Source organism: Lonchura striata, chromosome 8 (assembly GCF_050655825.1).
Source record: "Lonchura striata isolate lonStrDom1 chromosome 8, ASM5065582v1, whole genome shotgun sequence".
Lineage (NCBI taxonomy): Eukaryota > Metazoa > Chordata > Aves > Passeriformes > Estrildidae > Lonchura > Lonchura striata.
In genome coordinates, this window is record NC_140710.1 from 26,007,726 (window position 1) to 26,027,262 (window position 19,537).

Here is a 19,537-nt window from a genome sequence, read left to right on the forward strand (position 1 = left end):
CCAGGGGCCCCTGGCCCTGACTGCAAAGAATCCTTATATCGAATGATGGACCCCACACCGAAGTTGTCCCCACCTCAAACTTGTGCTGCCCTGATAGACCCAAGGGAGCCCTACAAACTGACATCAGGAACCTGGACTGCTGAGTTTTCTTTCCCAGGGAAAATGGAAAAAGGATATGCCCAGGGTTCCCTGGCCCTGGTCGTGGGCCTCACTGCAAAGAATCCTTATATCGAAGGATGGACCCCACACCGAAGTTGTCCCCACCTCAAACTTGTGCTGCCCTGATAGACCCAAGGGAGCCCTACAAACTGACATCAGGAACCTGGACTGCTGAGTTTTCTTTCCCAGGGAAAATGGAAAAAGGATGTGCCCAGGGGCCCCTGGCCCTGACTGCAAAAAATCCTTATATCGAAGGATGGACCCCACACCGAAGATGTCCCCACCTCAAACTTGTGCTGCCCTGATAGACCCAAGGGAGCCCTACAAACTGACATCAGGAACCTGGACTGCTGAGTTTTCTTTCCCAGGGAAAATGGAAAAAGGATGTGCCCAGGGTTCCCTGGCCCTGGGCTAGGGCCTCACTACAAAGAATCCTTATATCGAAGGATGGACCCCAGACCGAAGTTGTCCCCACCTCAAACTTGTGCTGCCCTGATAGACCCAAGGGAGCCCTACAAACTGACATCAGGAACCTGGACTGTTGAGTTTTCTTTCCCAGGGAAAATGGAAAAAGGATGTGCCCAGGGGCCCCTGGCCCTGACTGCAAAGAATCCTTATATCGAAGGATGGACCCCACACCGAAGTTGTCCCCACCTCAAACTTGTGCTGCCCTGATAGACCCAAGGGAGCCCTACAAACTGACATCAGGAACCTGGACTGCTGAGTTTTCTTTCCCAGGGAAAATGGAAAAAGGATGTGCCCAGGGGCCCCTGGCCCTGACTGCAAAAAATCCTTATATCGAAGGATGGACCCCACACCGAAGTTGTCCCCACCTCAAACTTGTGCTGCCCTGATAGACCCAAGGGAGCCCTACAAACTGACATCAGGAACCTGGACTGCTGAGTTTTCTTTCCCAGGGAAAATGGAAAAAGGATGTGCCCAGGGTTCCCTGGCCCTGGTCGTGGGCCTCACTGCAAAGAATCCTTATATCGAAGGATGGACCCCACACCGAAGTTGTCCCCACCTCAAACTTGTGCTGCCCTGATAGACCCAAGGGAGCCCTACAAACTGACATCAGGAACCTGGACTGCTGAGTTTTCTTTCCCAGGGAAAATGGAAAAAGGATGTGCCCAGGGGCCCCTGGCCCTGACTGCAAAAAATCCTTATATCGAAGGATGGACCCCACACCGAAGATGTCCCCACCTCAAACTTGTGCTGCCCTCATACACCGAAGGGAGCCCTACAAACTGACATCAGGAACCTGGACTGCTGACTTTTCTTTCCCAGGGAAAATGGAAAAAGGATGTGCCCAGGGGCCCCTGGCCCTGGGACCCTGGCCCTGACTGTAAAAAAACCTTATATCGAAGGATGGACCCCACACCGAAGTTGTCCCCACCTCAAACTTGTGCTGCCCTGATAGACCCAAGGGAGCCCTACAGACTGACATCAGGAACCTGGACTGCTGAGTTTTCTTTCCCAGGGAAAATGGAAAAAGGATGTGCCCAGGGGCCCCTGGCCCTGGGCTGGGGCCTCACTGCAAAGAATCCTTATATTGAAGGATGGACCCCACACCAAAGTTGTCCCCACCTCAAACTTGTGCTGCCCTGATAGACCCAAGGGAGCCCTACAAACTGACATCAGGAACTTGGACTGATGAGTTTCCTTTCACAGATAAAATGGCCAAAGGTTGTGCCCAGGGGCCCCTAGCCCTGACTGCAAAAAATCCTTATATCGAAGGATGGAGCCCACACCGAAGTTGTCCCCACCTCAAACTTGTGCTGCCCTGATAGACCCAAGGGAGCCCTACAAACTGACATCAGGAACCTGGACTGCTGAGTTTTCTTTCCCAGGGAAAATGGAAAAAGGATGTGCCCAGGGGCCCCTGGCCATGACTGCAAAGAATCCTTATATCGAAGGATGGACCCCACACCGAAGTTGTCCCCACCTCAAACTAGTGCTGCCCTGATAGACCCAAGGGAACCCTACAAACTGACATCAGGAAACTGGACTGCTGACTTCTCTTTCCCAGGGAAAATGGAAAAAGGATGTGCCCAGGGTTCCCTGGCCCTGGGCTGGGGCCTCACTGCAAAGAATCCTTATATCGAAGGATGGACCCCACACCGAAGTTGTCCCCACCTCAAACTTGTGCTGCCCTGATAGACCCAAGGGAGCCCTACAAACTGACATCAGGAACCTGGACTGCTGAGTTTTCTTTCCCAGGGAAAATGGCCGAAGGATGTGCCCAGGGGCCCCTGGCCCTGACTGCAAAAAATCCTTATATCGAAGGATGGACCCCACACCGAAGTTGTCCCCACCTCAAACTTGTGCTGCCCTGATAGACCCAAGGGAGCCCTACAAACTGACATCAGGAACCTGGACTGCTGAGTTTTCTTTCCCAGGGAAAATGGAAAAAGGATGTGCCCAGGGGCCCCTGGCCCTGACTGCAAAGAATCCTTATATCGAAGGATGGACCCCACACCGAAGTTGTCCCCACCTCAAACTTGTGCTGCCCTGATAGACCCAAGGGAGCCCTACAAACTGACATCAGGAACCTGGACTGCTGAGTTTTCTTTCCCAGGGAAAATAGAAAAAGGATGTGCCCAGGGGCCCCTGGCCCTGACTGCAAAAAATCCTTATATCGAAGGATGGACCCCACACCGAAGTTGTCCCCACCTCAAACTTGTGCTGCCCTGATAGACCCAAGGGAGCCCTACAAACTGACATCAGGAACCTGGACTGCTGAGTTTTCTTTCCCAGGGAAAATGGAAAAAGGATGTGCCCAGGGTTCCCTGGCCCTGGTCGTGGGCCTCACTGCAAAGAATCCTTATATCGAAGGATGGACCCCACACCGAAGTTGTCCCCACCTCAAACTTGTGCTGCCCTGATAGACCCAAGGGAGCCCTACAAACTGACATCAGGAACCTGGACTGCTGAGTTTTCTTTCCCAGGGAAAATGGAAAAAGGATGTGCCCAGGGGCCCCTGGCCCTGACTGCAAAGAATCCTTATATCGAAGGATGGACCCCACACCGAAGTTGTCCCCACCTCAAACTTGTGCTGCCCTGATAGACCCAAGGGAGCCCTACAAACTGACATCAGGAACCTGGACTGCTGAGTTTTCTTTCCCAGGGAAAATGGAAAAAGGATGTGCCCAGGGGCCCCTGGCCCTGGGCTGGGGCCTCACTGCAAGGAGTCCTTATATCGAAGGATGGACCCCACACCGAAGTTGTCCCCACCTCAAACTTGTGCTGCCCTGATAGACCCAAGGGAGCCCTACAAACTGACATCAGGAACCTGGACTGCTGAGTTTTCTTTCCCAGGGAAAATGGAAAAAGGATGTGCCCAGGGGCCCCTGGCCCTGGGACCCTGGCCCTGACGGCAAAAAAACCTTATATCGAAGGATGGACCCCAGACCGAAGTTGTCCCCACCTCAAACTTGTGCTGCCCTGATAGACCCAAGGGAGCCCTACAAACTGACATCAGGAACCTGGACTGCTGAGTTTTCTTTCCCAGGGAAAATGGAAAAAGGATGTGCCCAGGGGCCCCTGGCCCTGACTGCAAAGAATCCTTATATCGAAGGATGGACCCCACACCGAAGTTGTCCCCACCTCAAACTTGTGCTGCCCTGATAGACCCAAGGGAGCCCTACAAACTGACATCAGGAACCTGGACTGCTGACTTTTCTTTCCCAGGGAAAATGGAAAAAGGATGTGCCCAGGGGCCCCTGGCCCTGGGCTGGGGCCTCACTGCAAGGAATCCTTATATCGAAGGATGGACCCCACACCGAAGTTGTCCCCACCTCAAACTTGTGCTGCCCTGATAGACCCAAGGGAGCCCTACAAACTGACATCAGGAACCTGGACTGCTGAGTTTTCTTTCCCAGGGAAAATGGAAAAAGGATGTGCCCAGGGTTCCCTGGCCCTGGGCTGAGGCCTCACTGCAAAGAATCCTTATATCGAAGGATGGACCCCACACCGAAGTTGTCCCCACCTCAAACTTGTGCTGCCCTGATAGACCCAAGGGAGCCCTACAAACTGACATCAGGAACCTGGACTGCTGAGTTTTCTTTCCCAGGGAAAATGGAAAAAGGATGTGCCCAGGGGCCCCTGGCCCTGGGACCCTGGCCCTGACTGTAAAAAAACCTTATATCGAAGGATGGACCCCACACCGAAGTTGTCCCCACCTCAAACTTGTGCTGCCCTGATAGACCCAAGGGAGCCCTACAGACTGACATCAGGAACCTGGACTGCTGAGTTTTCTTTCCCAGGGAAAATGGAAAAAGGATGTGCCCAGGGGCCCCTGGCCCTGGGCTGGGGCCTCACTGCAAAGAATCCTTATATTGAAGGATGGACCCCACACCAAAGTTGTCCCCACCTCAAACTTGTGCTGCCCTGATAGACCCAAGGGAGCCCTACAAACTGACATCAGGAACTTGGACTGATGAGTTTCCTTTCACAGATAAAATGGCCAAAGGTTGTGCCCAGGGGCCCCTAGCCCTGACTGCAAAAAATCCTTATATCGAAGGATGGAGCCCACACCGAAGTTGTCCCCACCTCAAACTTGTGCTGCCCTGATAGACCCAAGGGAGCCCTACAAACTGACATCAGGAACCTGGACTGCTGAGTTTTCTTTCCCAGGGAAAATGGAAAAAGGATGTGCCCAGGGGCCCCTGGCCATGACTGCAAAGAATCCTTATATCGAAGGATGGACCCCACACCGAAGTTGTCCCCACCTCAAACTAGTGCTGCCCTGATAGACCCAAGGGAACCCTACAAACTGACATCAGGAAACTGGACTGCTGACTTCTCTTTCCCAGGGAAAATGGAAAAAGGATGTGCCCAGGGTTCCCTGGCCCTGGGCTGGGGCCTCACTGCAAAGAATCCTTATATCGAAGGATGGACCCCACACCGAAGTTGTCCCCACCTCAAACTTGTGCTGCCCTGATAGACCCAAGGGAGCCCTACAAACTGACATCAGGAACCTGGACTGCTGAGTTTTCTTTCCCAGGGAAAATGGCCGAAGGATGTGCCCAGGGGCCCCTGGCCCTGACTGCAAAGAATCCTTATATCGAAGGATGGACCCCACACCGAAGTTGTCCCCACCTCAAACTTGTGCTGCCCTGATAGACCCAAGGGAGCCCTACAAACTGACATCAGGAACCTGGACTGCTGAGTTTTCTTTCCCAGGGAAAATGGAAAAAGGATGTGCCCAGGGGCCCCTGGCCCTGACTGCAAAAAATCCTTATATCGAAGGATGGACCCCACACCGAAGTTGTCCCCACCTCAAACTTGTGCTGCCCTGATAGACCCAAGGGAGCCCTACAAACTGACATCAGGAACCTGGACTGCTGAGTTTTCTTTCCCGGGGAAAATGGCCGAAGGATGTGCCCAGGGGCCCCTGGCCCTGACTGCAAAGAATCCTTATATCGAATGATGGACCCCACACCGAAGTTGTCCCCACCTCAAACTTGTGCTGCCCTGATAGACCCAAGGGAGCCCTACAAACTGACATCAGGAACCTGGACTGCTGAGTTTTCTTTCCCAGGGAAAATGGAAAAAGGATATGCCCAGGGTTCCCTGGCCCTGGTCGTGGGCCTCACTGCAAAGAATCCTTATATCGAAGGATGGACCCCACACCGAAGTTGTCCCCACCTCAAACTTGTGCTGCCCTGATAGACCCAAGGGAGCCCTACAAACTGACATCAGGAACCTGGACTGCTGAGTTTTCTTTCCCAGGGAAAATGGAAAAAGGATGTGCCCAGGGGCCCCTGGCCCTGACTGCAAAGAATCCTTATATCGAAGGATGGACCCCACACCGAAGTTGTCCCCACCTCAAACTTGTGCTGCCCTGATAGACCCAAGGGAGCCCTACAAACTGACATCAGGAACCTGGACTGCTGAGTTTTCTTTCCCAGGGAAAATGGAAAAAGGATGTGCCCAGGGGCCCCTGGCCCTGGGCTGGGGCCTCACTGCAAGGAATCCTTATATCGAAGGATGGACCCCACACCGAAGTTGTCCCCACCTCAAACTTGTGCTGCCCTGATAGACCCAAGGGAGCCCTACAAACTGACATCAGGAACCTGGACTGCTGAGTTTTCTTTCCCAGGGAAAATGGAAAAAGGATGTGCCCAGGGGCCCCTGGCCCTGGGACCCTGGCCCTGACGGCAAAAAAACCTTATATCGAAGGATGGACCCCAGACCGAAGTTGTCCCCACCTCAAACTTGTGCTGCCCTGATAGACCCAAGGGAGCCCTACAAACTGACATCAGGAACCTGGACTGCTGAGTTTTCTTTCCCAGGGAAAATGGAAAAAGGATGTGCCCAGGGGCCCCTGGCCCTGACTGCAAAGAATCCTTATATCGAAGGATGGACCCCACACCGAAGTTGTCCCCACCTCAAACTTGTGCTGCCCTGATAGACCCAAGGGAGCCCTACAAACTGACATCAGGAACCTGGACTGCTGACTTTTCTTTCCCAGGGAAAATGGAAAAAGGATGTGCCCAGGGGCCCCTGGCCCTGGGCTGGGGCCCTCACTGCAAGGAATCCTTATATCGAAGGATGGACCCCACACCGAAGTTGTCCCCACCTCAAACTTGTGCTGCCCTGATAGACCCAAGGGAGCCCTACAAACTGACATCAGGAACCTGGACTGCTGAGTTTTCTTTCCCAGGGAAAATGGAAAAAGGATGTGCCCAGGGAACCCTGGCCCTGACTGCCAAAAATCCTTATATCGAAGGATGGACCCCACACCGAAGTTGTCCCCACCTCAAACTTGTGCTGCCCTGATAGACCCAAGGGAGCCCTACAAACTGACATCAGGAACCTGGACTGCTGAGTTTTCTTTCCCAGGGAAAATGGAAAAAGGATGTGCCCAGGGGCCCCTGGCCCTGACTGCAAAAAATCCTTATATCGAAGGATGGACCCCACACCGAAGTTGTCCCCACCTCAAACTTGTGCTGCCCTGATAGACCCAAGGGAGCCCTACAAACTGACATCAGGAACCTGGACTGCTGAGTTTTCTTTCCCGGGGAAAATGGCCGAAGGATGTGCCCAGGGGCCCCTGGCCCTGACTGCAAAGAATCCTTATATCGAATGATGGACCCCACACCGAAGTTGTCCCCACCTCAAACTTGTGCTGCCCTGATAGACCCAAGGGAGCCCTACAAACTGACATCAGGAACCTGGACTGCTGAGTTTTCTTTCCCAGGGAAAATGGAAAAAGGATATGCCCAGGGTTCCCTGGCCCTGGTCGTGGGCCTCACTGCAAAGAATCCTTATATCGAAGGATGGACCCCACACCGAAGTTGTCCCCACCTCAAACTTGTGCTGCCCTGATAGACCCAAGGGAGCCCTACAAACTGACATCAGGAACCTGGACTGCTGAGTTTTCTTTCCCAGGGAAAATGGAAAAAGGATGTGCCCAGGGGCCCCTGGCCCTGACTGCAAAAAATCCTTATATCGAAGGATGGACCCCACACCGAAGATGTCCCCACCTCAAACTTGTGCTGCCCTGATAGACCCAAGGGAGCCCTACAAACTGACATCAGGAACCTGGACTGCTGAGTTTTCTTTCCCAGGGAAAATGGAAAAAGGATGTGCCCAGGGTTCCCTGGCCCTGGGCTAGGGCCTCACTACAAAGAATCCTTATATCGAAGGATGGACCCCAGACCGAAGTTGTCCCCACCTCAAACTTGTGCTGCCCTGATAGACCCAAGGGAGCCCTACAAACTGACATCAGGAACCTGGACTGTTGAGTTTTCTTTCCCAGGGAAAATGGAAAAAGGATGTGCCCAGGGGCCCCTGGCCCTGACTGCAAAGAATCCTTATATCGAAGGATGGACCCCACACCGAAGTTGTCCCCACCTCAAACTTGTGCTGCCCTGATAGACCCAAGGGAGCCCTACAAACTGACATCAGGAACCTGGACTGCTGAGTTTTCTTTCCCAGGGAAAATGGAAAAAGGATGTGCCCAGGGGCCCCTGGCCCTGACTGCAAAAAATCCTTATATCGAAGGATGGACCCCACACCGAAGTTGTCCCCACCTCAAACTTGTGCTGCCCTGATAGACCCAAGGGAGCCCTACAAACTGACATCAGGAACCTGGACTGCTGAGTTTTCTTTCCCAGGGAAAATGGAAAAAGGATGTGCCCAGGGTTCCCTGGCCCTGGGCTGGGGCCTCACTGCAAAGAATCCTTATATCGAAGGATGGACCCCACACCGAAGTTGTCCCCACCTCAAACTTGTGCTGCCCTGATAGACCCAAGGGAGCCCTACAAACTGACATCAGGAACCTGGACTGCTGAGTTTTCTTTCCCAGGGAAAATGGAAAAAGGATGTGCCCAGGGGCCCCTGGCCCTGACTGCAAAAAATCCTTATATCGAAGGATGGACCCCACACCGAAGATGTCCCCACCTCAAACTTGTGCTGCCCTCATACACCGAAGGGAGCCCTACAAACTGACATCAGGAACCTGGACTGCTGAGTTTTCTTTCCCAGGGAAAATGGAAAAAGGATGTGCCCAGGGTTCCCTGGCCCTGGGCTGAGGCCTCACTGCAAAGAATCCTTATATCGAAGGATGGACCCCACACCGAAGTTGTCCCCACCTCAAACTTGTGCTGCCCTGATAGACCCAAGGGAGCCCTACAAACTGACATCAGGAACCTGGACTGCTGAGTTTTCTTTCCCAGGGAAAATGGAAAAAGGATGTGCCCAGGGGCCCCTGGCCCTGGGACCCTGGCCCTGACTGTAAAAAAACCTTATATCGAAGGATGGACCCCACACCGAAGTTGTCCCCACCTCAAACTTGTGCTGCCCTGATAGACCCAAGGGAGCCCTACAGACTGACATCAGGAACCTGGACTGCTGAGTTTTCTTTCCCAGGGAAAATGGAAAAAGGATGTGCCCAGGGGCCCCTGGCCCTGGGCTGGGGCCTCACTGCAAAGAATCCTTATATTGAAGGATGGACCCCACACCAAAGTTGTCCCCACCTCAAACTTGTGCTGCCCTGATAGACCCAAGGGAGCCCTACAAACTGACATCAGGAACTTGGACTGATGAGTTTCCTTTCACAGATAAAATGGCCAAAGGTTGTGCCCAGGGGCCCCTAGCCCTGACTGCAAAAAATCCTTATATCGAAGGATGGAGCCCACACCGAAGTTGTCCCCACCTCAAACTTGTGCTGCCCTGATAGACCCAAGGGAGCCCTACAAACTGACATCAGGAACCTGGACTGCTGAGTTTTCTTTCCCAGGGAAAATGGAAAAAGGATGTGCCCAGGGGCCCCTGGCCATGACTGCAAAGAATCCTTATATCGAAGGATGGACCCCACACCGAAGTTGTCCCCACCTCAAACTAGTGCTGCCCTGATAGACCCAAGGGAACCCTACAAACTGACATCAGGAAACTGGACTGCTGACTTCTCTTTCCCAGGGAAAATGGAAAAAGGATGTGCCCAGGGTTCCCTGGCCCTGGGCTGGGGCCTCACTGCAAAGAATCCTTATATCGAAGGATGGACCCCACACCGAAGTTGTCCCCACCTCAAACTTGTGCTGCCCTGATAGACCCAAGGGAGCCCTACAAACTGACATCAGGAACCTGGACTGCTGAGTTTTCTTTCCCAGGGAAAATGGCCGAAGGATGTGCCCAGGGGCCCCTGGCCCTGACTGCAAAAAATCCTTATATCGAAGGATGGACCCCACACCGAAGTTGTCCCCACCTCAAACTTGTGCTGCCCTGATAGACCCAAGGGAGCCCTACAAACTGACATCAGGAACCTGGACTGCTGAGTTTTCTTTCCCAGGGAAAATGGAAAAAGGATGTGCCCAGGGGCCCCTGGCCCTGACTGCAAAGAATCCTTATATCGAAGGATGGACCCCACACCGAAGTTGTCCCCACCTCAAACTTGTGCTGCCCTGATAGACCCAAGGGAGCCCTACAAACTGACATCAGGAACCTGGACTGCTGAGTTTTCTTTCCCAGGGAAAATAGAAAAAGGATGTGCCCAGGGGCCCCTGGCCCTGACTGCAAAAAATCCTTATATCGAAGGATGGACCCCACACCGAAGTTGTCCCCACCTCAAACTTGTGCTGCCCTGATAGACCCAAGGGAGCCCTACAAACTGACATCAGGAACCTGGACTGCTGACTTTTCTTTCCCAGGGAAAATGGAAAAAGGATGTGCCCAGGGAACCCTGGCCCTGGACTGGGGCCTCACTGCAAAGAATCCTTATATCGAAGGATGGACCCCACACCGAAGTTGTCCCCACCTCAAACTTGTGCTGCCCTGATAGACCCAAGGGAGCCCTACAAACTGACATCAGGAAACTGGACTGCTGAGTTTTCTTTCCCAGGGAAAATGGAAAAAGGATGTGCCCAGGGGCCCCTGGCCCTGGGACCCTGGCGCTGACTGCAAAAAATCCTTATATCGAAGGATGGAGCCCACACCGAAGTTGTTCCCACCTCAAACTTGTGCTGCCCTGATACACCCAAGGGAGCCCTACAAACTGACATCAGGAACCTGGACTGCTGAGTTTTCTTTCCCAGGGAAAATGGAAAAAGGATGTGCCCAGGGGCCCCTGGCCCTGACTGCAAAAAATCCTTATATCGAAGGATGGACCCCACACCGAAGTTGTCCCCACCTCAAACTTGTGCTGCCCTGATAGACCCAAGGGAGCCCTACAAACTGACATCAGGAACCTGGACTGCTGAGTTTTCTTTCCCAGGGAAAATGGAAAAAGGATGTGCCCAGGGGCCCCTGGCCCTGGGACCCTGGCCCTGACTGCAAAAAAACCTTATATCGAAGGATGGACCCCAGACCGAAGTTGTCCCCACCTCAAACTTGTGCTGCCCTGATAGACCCAAGGGAGCCCTACAAACTGACATCAGGAACCTGGACTGCTGAGTTTTCTTTCCCAGGGAAAATGGAAAAAGGATGTGCCCAGGGGCCCCTGGCCCTGACTGCAAAGAATCCTTATATCGAAGGATGGACCCCACACCGAAGTTGTCCCCACCTCAAACTTGTGCTGCCCTGATAGACCCAAGGGAGCCCTACAAACTGACATCAGGAACCTGGACTGCTGAGTTTTCTTTCCCAGGGAAAATGGAAAAAGGATGTGCCCAGGGGCCCCTGGCCCTGGGCTGGGGCCTCACTGCAAGGAATCCTTATATCGAAGGATGGACCCCACACCGAAGTTGTCCCCACCTCAAACTTGTGCTGCCCTGATAGACCCAAGGGAGCCCTACAAACTGACATCAGGAACCTGGACTGCTGAGTTTTCTTTCCCAGGGAAAATGGAAAAAGGATGTGCCCAGGGAACCCTGGCCCTGACTGCCAAAAATCCTTATATCGAAGGATGGACCCCACACCGAAGTTGTCCCCACCTCAAACTTGTGCTGCCCTGATAGACCCAAGGGAGCCCTACAAACTGACATCAGGAACCTGGACTGCTGAGTTTTCTTTCCCAGGGAAAATGGAAAAAGGATGTGCCCAGGGGCCCCTGGCCCTGACTGCAAAAAATCCTTATATCGAAGGATGGACCCCACACCGAAGTTGTCCCCACCTCAAACTTGTGCTGCCCTGATAGACCCAAGGGAGCCCTACAAACTGACATCAGGAACCTGGACTGCTGAGTTTTCTTTCCCAGGGAAAATGGAAAAAGGATGTGCCCAGGGGCCCCTGGCCCTGACTGCAAAAAATCCTTATATCGAAGGATGGACCCCACACCGAAGTTGTCCCCACCTCAAACTTGTGCTGCCCTGATAGACCCAAGGGAGCCCTACAAACTGACATCAGGAACCTGGACTGCTGAGTTTTCTTTCCCAGGGAAAATGGAAAAAGGATGTGCCCAGGGTTCCCTGGCCCTGGTCGTGGGCCTCACTGCAAAGAATCCTTATATCGAAGGATGGACCCCACACCGAAGTTGTCCCCACCTCAAACTTGTGCTGCCCTGATAGACCCAAGGGAGCCCTACAAACTGACATCAGGAACCTGGACTGCTGAGTTTTCTTTCCCAGGGAAAATGGAAAAAGGATGTGCCCAGGGGCCCCTGGCCCTGACTGCAAAGAATCCTTATATCGAAGGATGGACCCCACACCGAAGTTGTCCCCACCTCAAACTTGTGCTGCCCTGATAGACCCAAGGGAGCCCTACAAACTGACATCAGGAACCTGGACTGCTGAGTTTTCTTTCCCAGGGAAAATGGAAAAAGGATGTGCCCAGGGGCCCCTGGCCCTGGGCTGGGGCCTCACTGCAAGGAATCCTTATATCGAAGGATGGACCCCACACCGAAGTTGTCCCCACCTCAAACTTGTGCTGCCCTGATAGACCCAAGGGAGCCCTACAAACTGACATCAGGAACCTGGACTGCTGAGTTTTCTTTCCCAGGGAAAATGGAAAAAGGATGTGCCCAGGGGCCCCTGGCCCTGACTGCAAAAAATCCTTATATCGAAGGATGGACCCCACACCAAAGTTGTCCCCACCTCAAACTTGTGCTGCCCTGATAGACCCAAGGGAGCCCTACAAACTGACATCAGGAACCTGGACTGCTGAGTTTTCTTTCCCAGGGAAAATGGAAAAAGGATGTGCCCAGGGGCCCCTGGCCCTGGGACCCTGGCCCTGACTGCAAAAAAACCTTATATCGAAGGATGGACCCCAGACCGAAGTTGTCCCCACCTCAAACTTGTGCTGCCCTGATAGACCCAAGGGAGCCCTACAAACTGACATCAGGAACCTGGACTGCTGAGTTTTCTTTCCCAGGGAAAATGGAAAAAGGATGTGCCCAGGGGCCCCTGGCCCTGACTGCAAAGAATCCTTATATCGAAGGATGGACCCCACACCGAAGTTGTCCCCACCTCAAACTTGTGCTGCCCTGATAGACCCAAGGGAGCCCTACAGACTGACATCAGGAACCTGGACTGCTGAGTTTTCTTTCCCAGGGAAAATGGAAAAAGGATGTGCCCAGGGGCCCCTGGCCCTGGGCTGGGGCCTCACTGCAAAGAATCCTTATATTGAAGGATGGACCCCACACCAAAGTTGTCCCCACCTCAAACTTGTGCTGCCCTGATAGACCCAAGGGAGCCCTACAAACTGACATCAGGAACTTGGACTGATGAGTTTCCTTTCACAGATAAAATGGCCAAAGGTTGTGCCCAGGGGCCCCTAGCCCTGACTGCAAAAAATCCTTATATCGAAGGATGGAGCCCACACCGAAGTTGTCCCCACCTCAAACTTGTGCTGCCCTGATAGACCCAAGGGAGCCCTACAAACTGACATCAGGAACCTGGACTGCTGAGTTTTCTTTCCCAGGGAAAATGGAAAAAGGATGTGCCCAGGGGCCCCTGGCCATGACTGCAAAGAATCCTTATATCGAAGGATGGACCCCACACCGAAGTTGTCCCCACCTCAAACTAGTGCTGCCCTGATAGACCCAAGGGAACCCTACAAACTGACATCAGGAAACTGGACTGCTGACTTCTCTTTCCCAGGGAAAATGGAAAAAGGATGTGCCCAGGGTTCCCTGGCCCTGGGCTGGGGCCTCACTGCAAAGAATCCTTATATCGAAGGATGGACCCCACACCGAAGTTGTCCCCACCTCAAACTTGTGCTGCCCTGATAGACCCAAGGGAGCCCTACAAACTGACATCAGGAACCTGGACTGCTGAGTTTTCTTTCCCAGGGAAAATGGCCGAAGGATGTGCCCAGGGGCCCCTGGCCCTGACTGCAAAAAATCCTTATATCGAAGGATGGACCCCACACCGAAGTTGTCCCCACCTCAAACTTGTGCTGCCCTGATAGACCCAAGGGAGCCCTACAAACTGACATCAGGAACCTGGACTGCTGAGTTTTCTTTCCCAGGGAAAATGGAAAAAGGATGTGCCCAGGGGCCCCTGGCCCTGACTGCAAAGAATCCTTATATCGAAGGATGGACCCCACACCGAAGTTGTCCCCACCTCAAACTTGTGCTGCCCTGATAGACCCAAGGGAGCCCTACAAACTGACATCAGGAACCTGGACTGCTGAGTTTTCTTTCCCAGGGAAAATAGAAAAAGGATGTGCCCAGGGGCCCCTGGCCCTGACTGCAAAAAATCCTTATATCGAAGGATGGACCCCACACCGAAGTTGTCCCCACCTCAAACTTGTGCTGCCCTGATAGACCCAAGGGAGCCCTACAAACTGACATCAGGAACCTGGACTGCTGACTTTTCTTTCCCAGGGAAAATGGAAAAAGGATGTGCCCAGGGAACCCTGGCCCTGGACTGGGGCCTCACTGCAAAGAATCCTTATATCGAAGGATGGACCCCACACCGAAGTTGTCCCCACCTCAAACTTGTGCTGCCCTGATAGACCCAAGGGAGCCCTACAAACTGACATCAGGAAACTGGACTGCTGAGTTTTCTTTCCCAGGGAAAATGGAAAAAGGATGTGCCCAGGGGCCCCTGGCCCTGGGACCCTGGCGCTGACTGCAAAAAATCCTTATATCGAAGGATGGAGCCCACACCGAAGTTGTTCCCACCTCAAACTTGTGCTGCCCTGATACACCCAAGGGAGCCCTACAAACTGACATCAGGAACCTGGACTGCTGAGTTTTCTTTCCCAGGGAAAATGGAAAAAGGATGTGCCCAGGGGCCCCTGGCCCTGACTGCAAAAAATCCTTATATCGAAGGATGGACCCCACACCGAAGTTGTCCCCACCTCAAACTTGTGCTGCCCTGATAGACCCAAGGGAGCCCTACAAACTGACATCAGGAACCTGGACTGCTGAGTTTTCTTTCCCAGGGAAAATGGAAAAAGGATGTGCCCAGGGTTCCCTGGCCCTGGTCGTGGGCCTCACTGCAAAGAATCCTTATATCGAAGGATGGACCCCACACCGAAGTTGTCCCCACCTCAAACTTGTGCTGCCCTGATAGACCCAAGGGAGCCCTACAAACTGACATCAGGAACCTGGACTGCTGAGTTTTCTTTCCCAGGGAAAATGGAAAAAGGATGTGCCCAGGGGCCCCTGGCCCTGACTGCAAAAAATCCTTATATCGAAGGATGGACCCCACACCGAAGATGTCCCCACCTCAAACTTCTGCTGCCCTCATACACCCAAGGGAGCCCTACAAACTGACATCAGGAACCTGGACTGCTGAGTTTTCTTTCCCAGGGAAAATGGAAAAAGGATGTGCCCAGGGGCCCCTGGCCCTGACTGCAAAGAATCCTTATATCGAAGGATGGACCCCACACCGAAGTTGTCCCCACCTCAAACTTGTGCTGCCCTGATAGACCCAAGGGAGCCCTACAAACTGACATCAGGAACCTGGACTGCTGAGTTTTCTTTCCCAGGGAAAATGGAAAAAGGATGTGTCCAGGGGCCCCTGGCCCTGACTGCAAAAAATCCTTATATCGAAGGATGGACCCCACACCGAAGTTGTCCCCACCTCAAACTTGTGCTGCCCTGATAGACCCAAGGGAGCCCTACAAACTGACATCAGGAACCTGGACTGCTGAGTTTTCTTTCCCAGGGAAAATGGAAAAAGGATGTGCCCAGGGTTCCCTGGCCCTGGTCGTGGGCCTCACTGCAAAGAATCCTTATATCGAAGGATGGACCCCACACCGAAGTTGTCCCCACCTCAAACTTGTGCTGCCCTGATAGACCCAAGGGAGCCCTACAAACTGACATCAGGAACCTGGACTGCTGAGTTTTCTTTCCCAGGGAAAATGGAAAAAGGATGTGCCCAGGGGCCCCTGGCCCTGACTGCAAAAAATCCTTATATCGAAGGATGGACCCCACACCGAAGATGTCCCCACCTCAAACTTGTGCTGCCCTGATAGACCCAAGGGAGCCCTACAAACTGACATCAGGAACCTGGACTGCTGACTTTTCTTTCCCAGGGAAAATGGAAAAAGGATGTGCCCAGGGTTCCCTGGCCCTGGGCTGGGGCCTCACTGCAAAGAATCCTTATATCGAAGGATGGACCCCACACCGAAGTTGTCCCCACCTCAAACTTGTGCTGCCCTGATAGACCCAAGGGAGCCCTACAAACTGACATCAGGAACCTGGACTGCTGAGTTTTCTTTCCCAGGGAAAATGGAAAAAGGATGTGCCCAGGGGCCCCTGGCCCTGTGACCCTGGCCCTGACTGCAAAAAAACCATATATCGAAGGATGGACCTCAGACCGAAGTTGTCCCCACCTCAAACTTGTGCTGCCCTGATAGACCCAAGGGAGCCCTACAGACTGACATCAGGAACCTGGACTGCTGAGTTTTCTTTCCCAGGGAAAATGGAAAAAGGATGTGCCCAGGGGCCCCTGGCCCTGGGCTGGGGCCTCACTGCAAAGAATCCTTATATCGAAGGATGGACCCCACACCAAAGTTGTCCCCACCTCAAACTTGTGCTGCCCTGATAGACCCAAGGGAGCCCTACAAACTGACATCATAAACTTGGACTGATGAGTTTCCTTTCACAGATAAAATGGCCAAAGGTTGTGCCCAGGGGCCCCTAGCCCTGACTGCAAAAAATCCTTATATCGAAGGATGGAGCCCACACCGAAGTTGTCCCCACCTCAAACTTGTGCTGCCCTGATAGACCCAAGGGAGCCCTACAAACTGACATCAGGAACCTGGACTGCTGAGTTTTCTTTCCCAGGGAAAATGGAAAAAGGATGTGCCCAGGGGCCCCTGGCCCTGACTGCAAAGAATCCTTATATCGAAGGATGGACCCCACACCGAAGTTGTCCCCACCTCAAACTAGGGCTGCCCTGATAGACCCAAGGGAACCCTACAAACTGACATCAGGAACCTGGACTGCTGACTTTTCTTTCCCAGGGAAAATGGAAAAAGGATGTGCCCAGGGTTCCCTGGCCCTGGGCTGGGGCCTCACTGCAAAGAATACTTATATCGAAGGATGGACCCCACACCGAAGTTGTCCCCACCTCAAACTTGTGCTGCCCTGATAGACCCAAGGGAGCCCTACAAACTGACATCAGGAACCTGGACTGCTGAGTTTTCTTTCCCAGGGAAAATGGAAAAAGGATGTGCCCAGGGAACCCTGGCCCTGACTGCCAAAAATTCTTATATCGAAGGATGGACCCCACACCGAAGTTGTCCCCACCTCAAACTTGTGCTGCCCTGATAGACCCAAGGGAGCCCTACAAACTGACATCAGGAACCTGGACTGCTGAGTTTTCTTTCCCAGGGAAAATGGCCGAAGGATGTGCCCAGGGGCCCCTGGCCCTGACTGCAAAAAATCCTTATATCGAAGGATGGACCCCATACCGAAGTTGTCCCCACCTCAAAATTGTGCTGCCCTGATAGACCCAAGGGAGCCCTACAAACTGACATCAGGAACCTGGACTGCTGAGTTTTCTTTCCCAGGGAAAATGGAAAAAGGATGTGCCCAGGGGCCCCTGGCCCTGACTGCAAAGAATCCTTATATCGAAGGATGGACCCCACACCGAAGTTGTCCCCACCTCAAACTTGTGCTGCCCTGATAGACCCAAGGGAGCCCTACAAACTGACATCAGGAACCTGGACTGCTGAGTTTTCTTTCCCAGGGAAAATGGAAAAAGGATGTGCCCAGGGAACCCTGGCCCTGGACTGGGGCCTCACTGCAAAGAATCCTTATATCGAAGGATGGACCCCACACCGAAGTTGTCCCCACCTCAAACTTGTGCTGCCCTGATAGACCCAAGGGAGCCCTACAAACTGACATCAGGAACCTGGACTGCTGAGTTTTCTTTCCCAGGGAAAATGGAAAAAGGATGTGCCCAGGGGCCCCTGGCCCTGACTGCAAAAAATCCTTATATCGAAGGATGGACCCCACACCGAAGTTGTCCCCACCTCAAACTTGTGCTGCCCTGATAGACCCAAGGGAGCCCTACAAACTGACATCAGGAACCTGGACTGCTGAGTTTTCTTTCCCAGGGAAAATGGAAAAAGGATGTGCCCAGGGGCCCCTGGCCCTGACTGCAAAGAATCCTTATATCGAAGGATGGACCCCACACCGAAGTTGTCCCCACCTCAAACTTGTGCTGCCCTGATAGACCCAAGGGAGCCCTACAAACTGACATCAGGAACCTGGACTGCTGACTTTTCTTTCCCAGGGAAAATGGAAAAAGGATGTGCCCAGGGAACCCTGGCCCTGACTGCCAAAAATTCTTATATCGAAGGATGGACCCCACACCGAAGTTGTCCCCACCTCAAACTTGTGCTGCCCTGATAGACCCAAGGGAGCCCTACAAACTGACATCAGGAACCTGGACTGCTGAGTTTTCTTTCCCAGGGAAAATGGCCGAAGGATGTGCCCAGGGGCCCCTGGCCCTGACTGCAAAGAATCCTTATATCGAAGGATGGACCTCACACCGAAGTTGTCCCCACCTCAAACTTGTGCTGCCCTGATAGAACCAAGGGAGCCCTACAAACTGACATCAGGAACCTGGACTGCTGAGTTTTCTTTCCCAGGGAAAATGGAAAAAGGATGTGCCCAGGGGCCCCTGGCCCTGACTGCAAAGAATCCTTATATCGAAGGATGGACCCCACACCGAAGTTGTCCCCACCTCAAACTTGTGCTGCCCTGATAGACCCAAGGGAGCCCTACAAACTGACATCAGGACCCTGGACTGCTGAGTTTTCTTTCCCAGGGAAAATGGCCGAAGGATGTGCCCAGGGGCCCCTGGCACTGACTGCAAAAAATCCTTATATCGAAGGATGGACCCCACACCGAAGTTGTCCCCACCTCAAACTTGTGCTGCCCTGATAGACCCAAGGGAGCCCTACAAACTGACATCAGGAACCTGGACTGCTGAGTTTTCTTTCCCAGGGAAAATGGAAAAAGGATGTACCCAGGGGCCCCTGGCCCTGACTGCAAAAAATCCTTATATCGAAGGATGGACCCCACACCGAAGTTGTCCCCACCTCAAACTTGTGCTGCCCTGATAGACCCAAGGGAGCCCTACAAACTGACATCAGGAACCTGGACTGCTGAGTTTTTTTCCCAGGGAAAATGGAAAAAGGATGTGCCCAGGGGCCCCTGGCCCTGACTGCAAAGAATCCTTATATCGAAGGATGGACCCCACACCGAAGTTGTCCCCACCTCAAACTTGTGCTGCCCTGATAGACCCAAGGGAGCCCTACAAACTGACATCAGGAACCTGGACTGCTGACTTTTCTTTCCCAGGGAAAATGGCCAAAGGATGTGCCCAGGGGCCCCTGGCCCTGGGCTGGGGCCTCACTGCAAAGAATCCTTATATCGAAGGATGGACCCCACACGGAAGTTGTCCCCACCTCAAACTTGTGCTGCCCTGATAGACCCAAGGGAGCCCTACAAACTGACATCAGGAACCTGGACTGCTGAGTTTTCTTTCCCAGGGAAAATGGAAAAAGGATGTGCCCAGGGGCCCCTGGC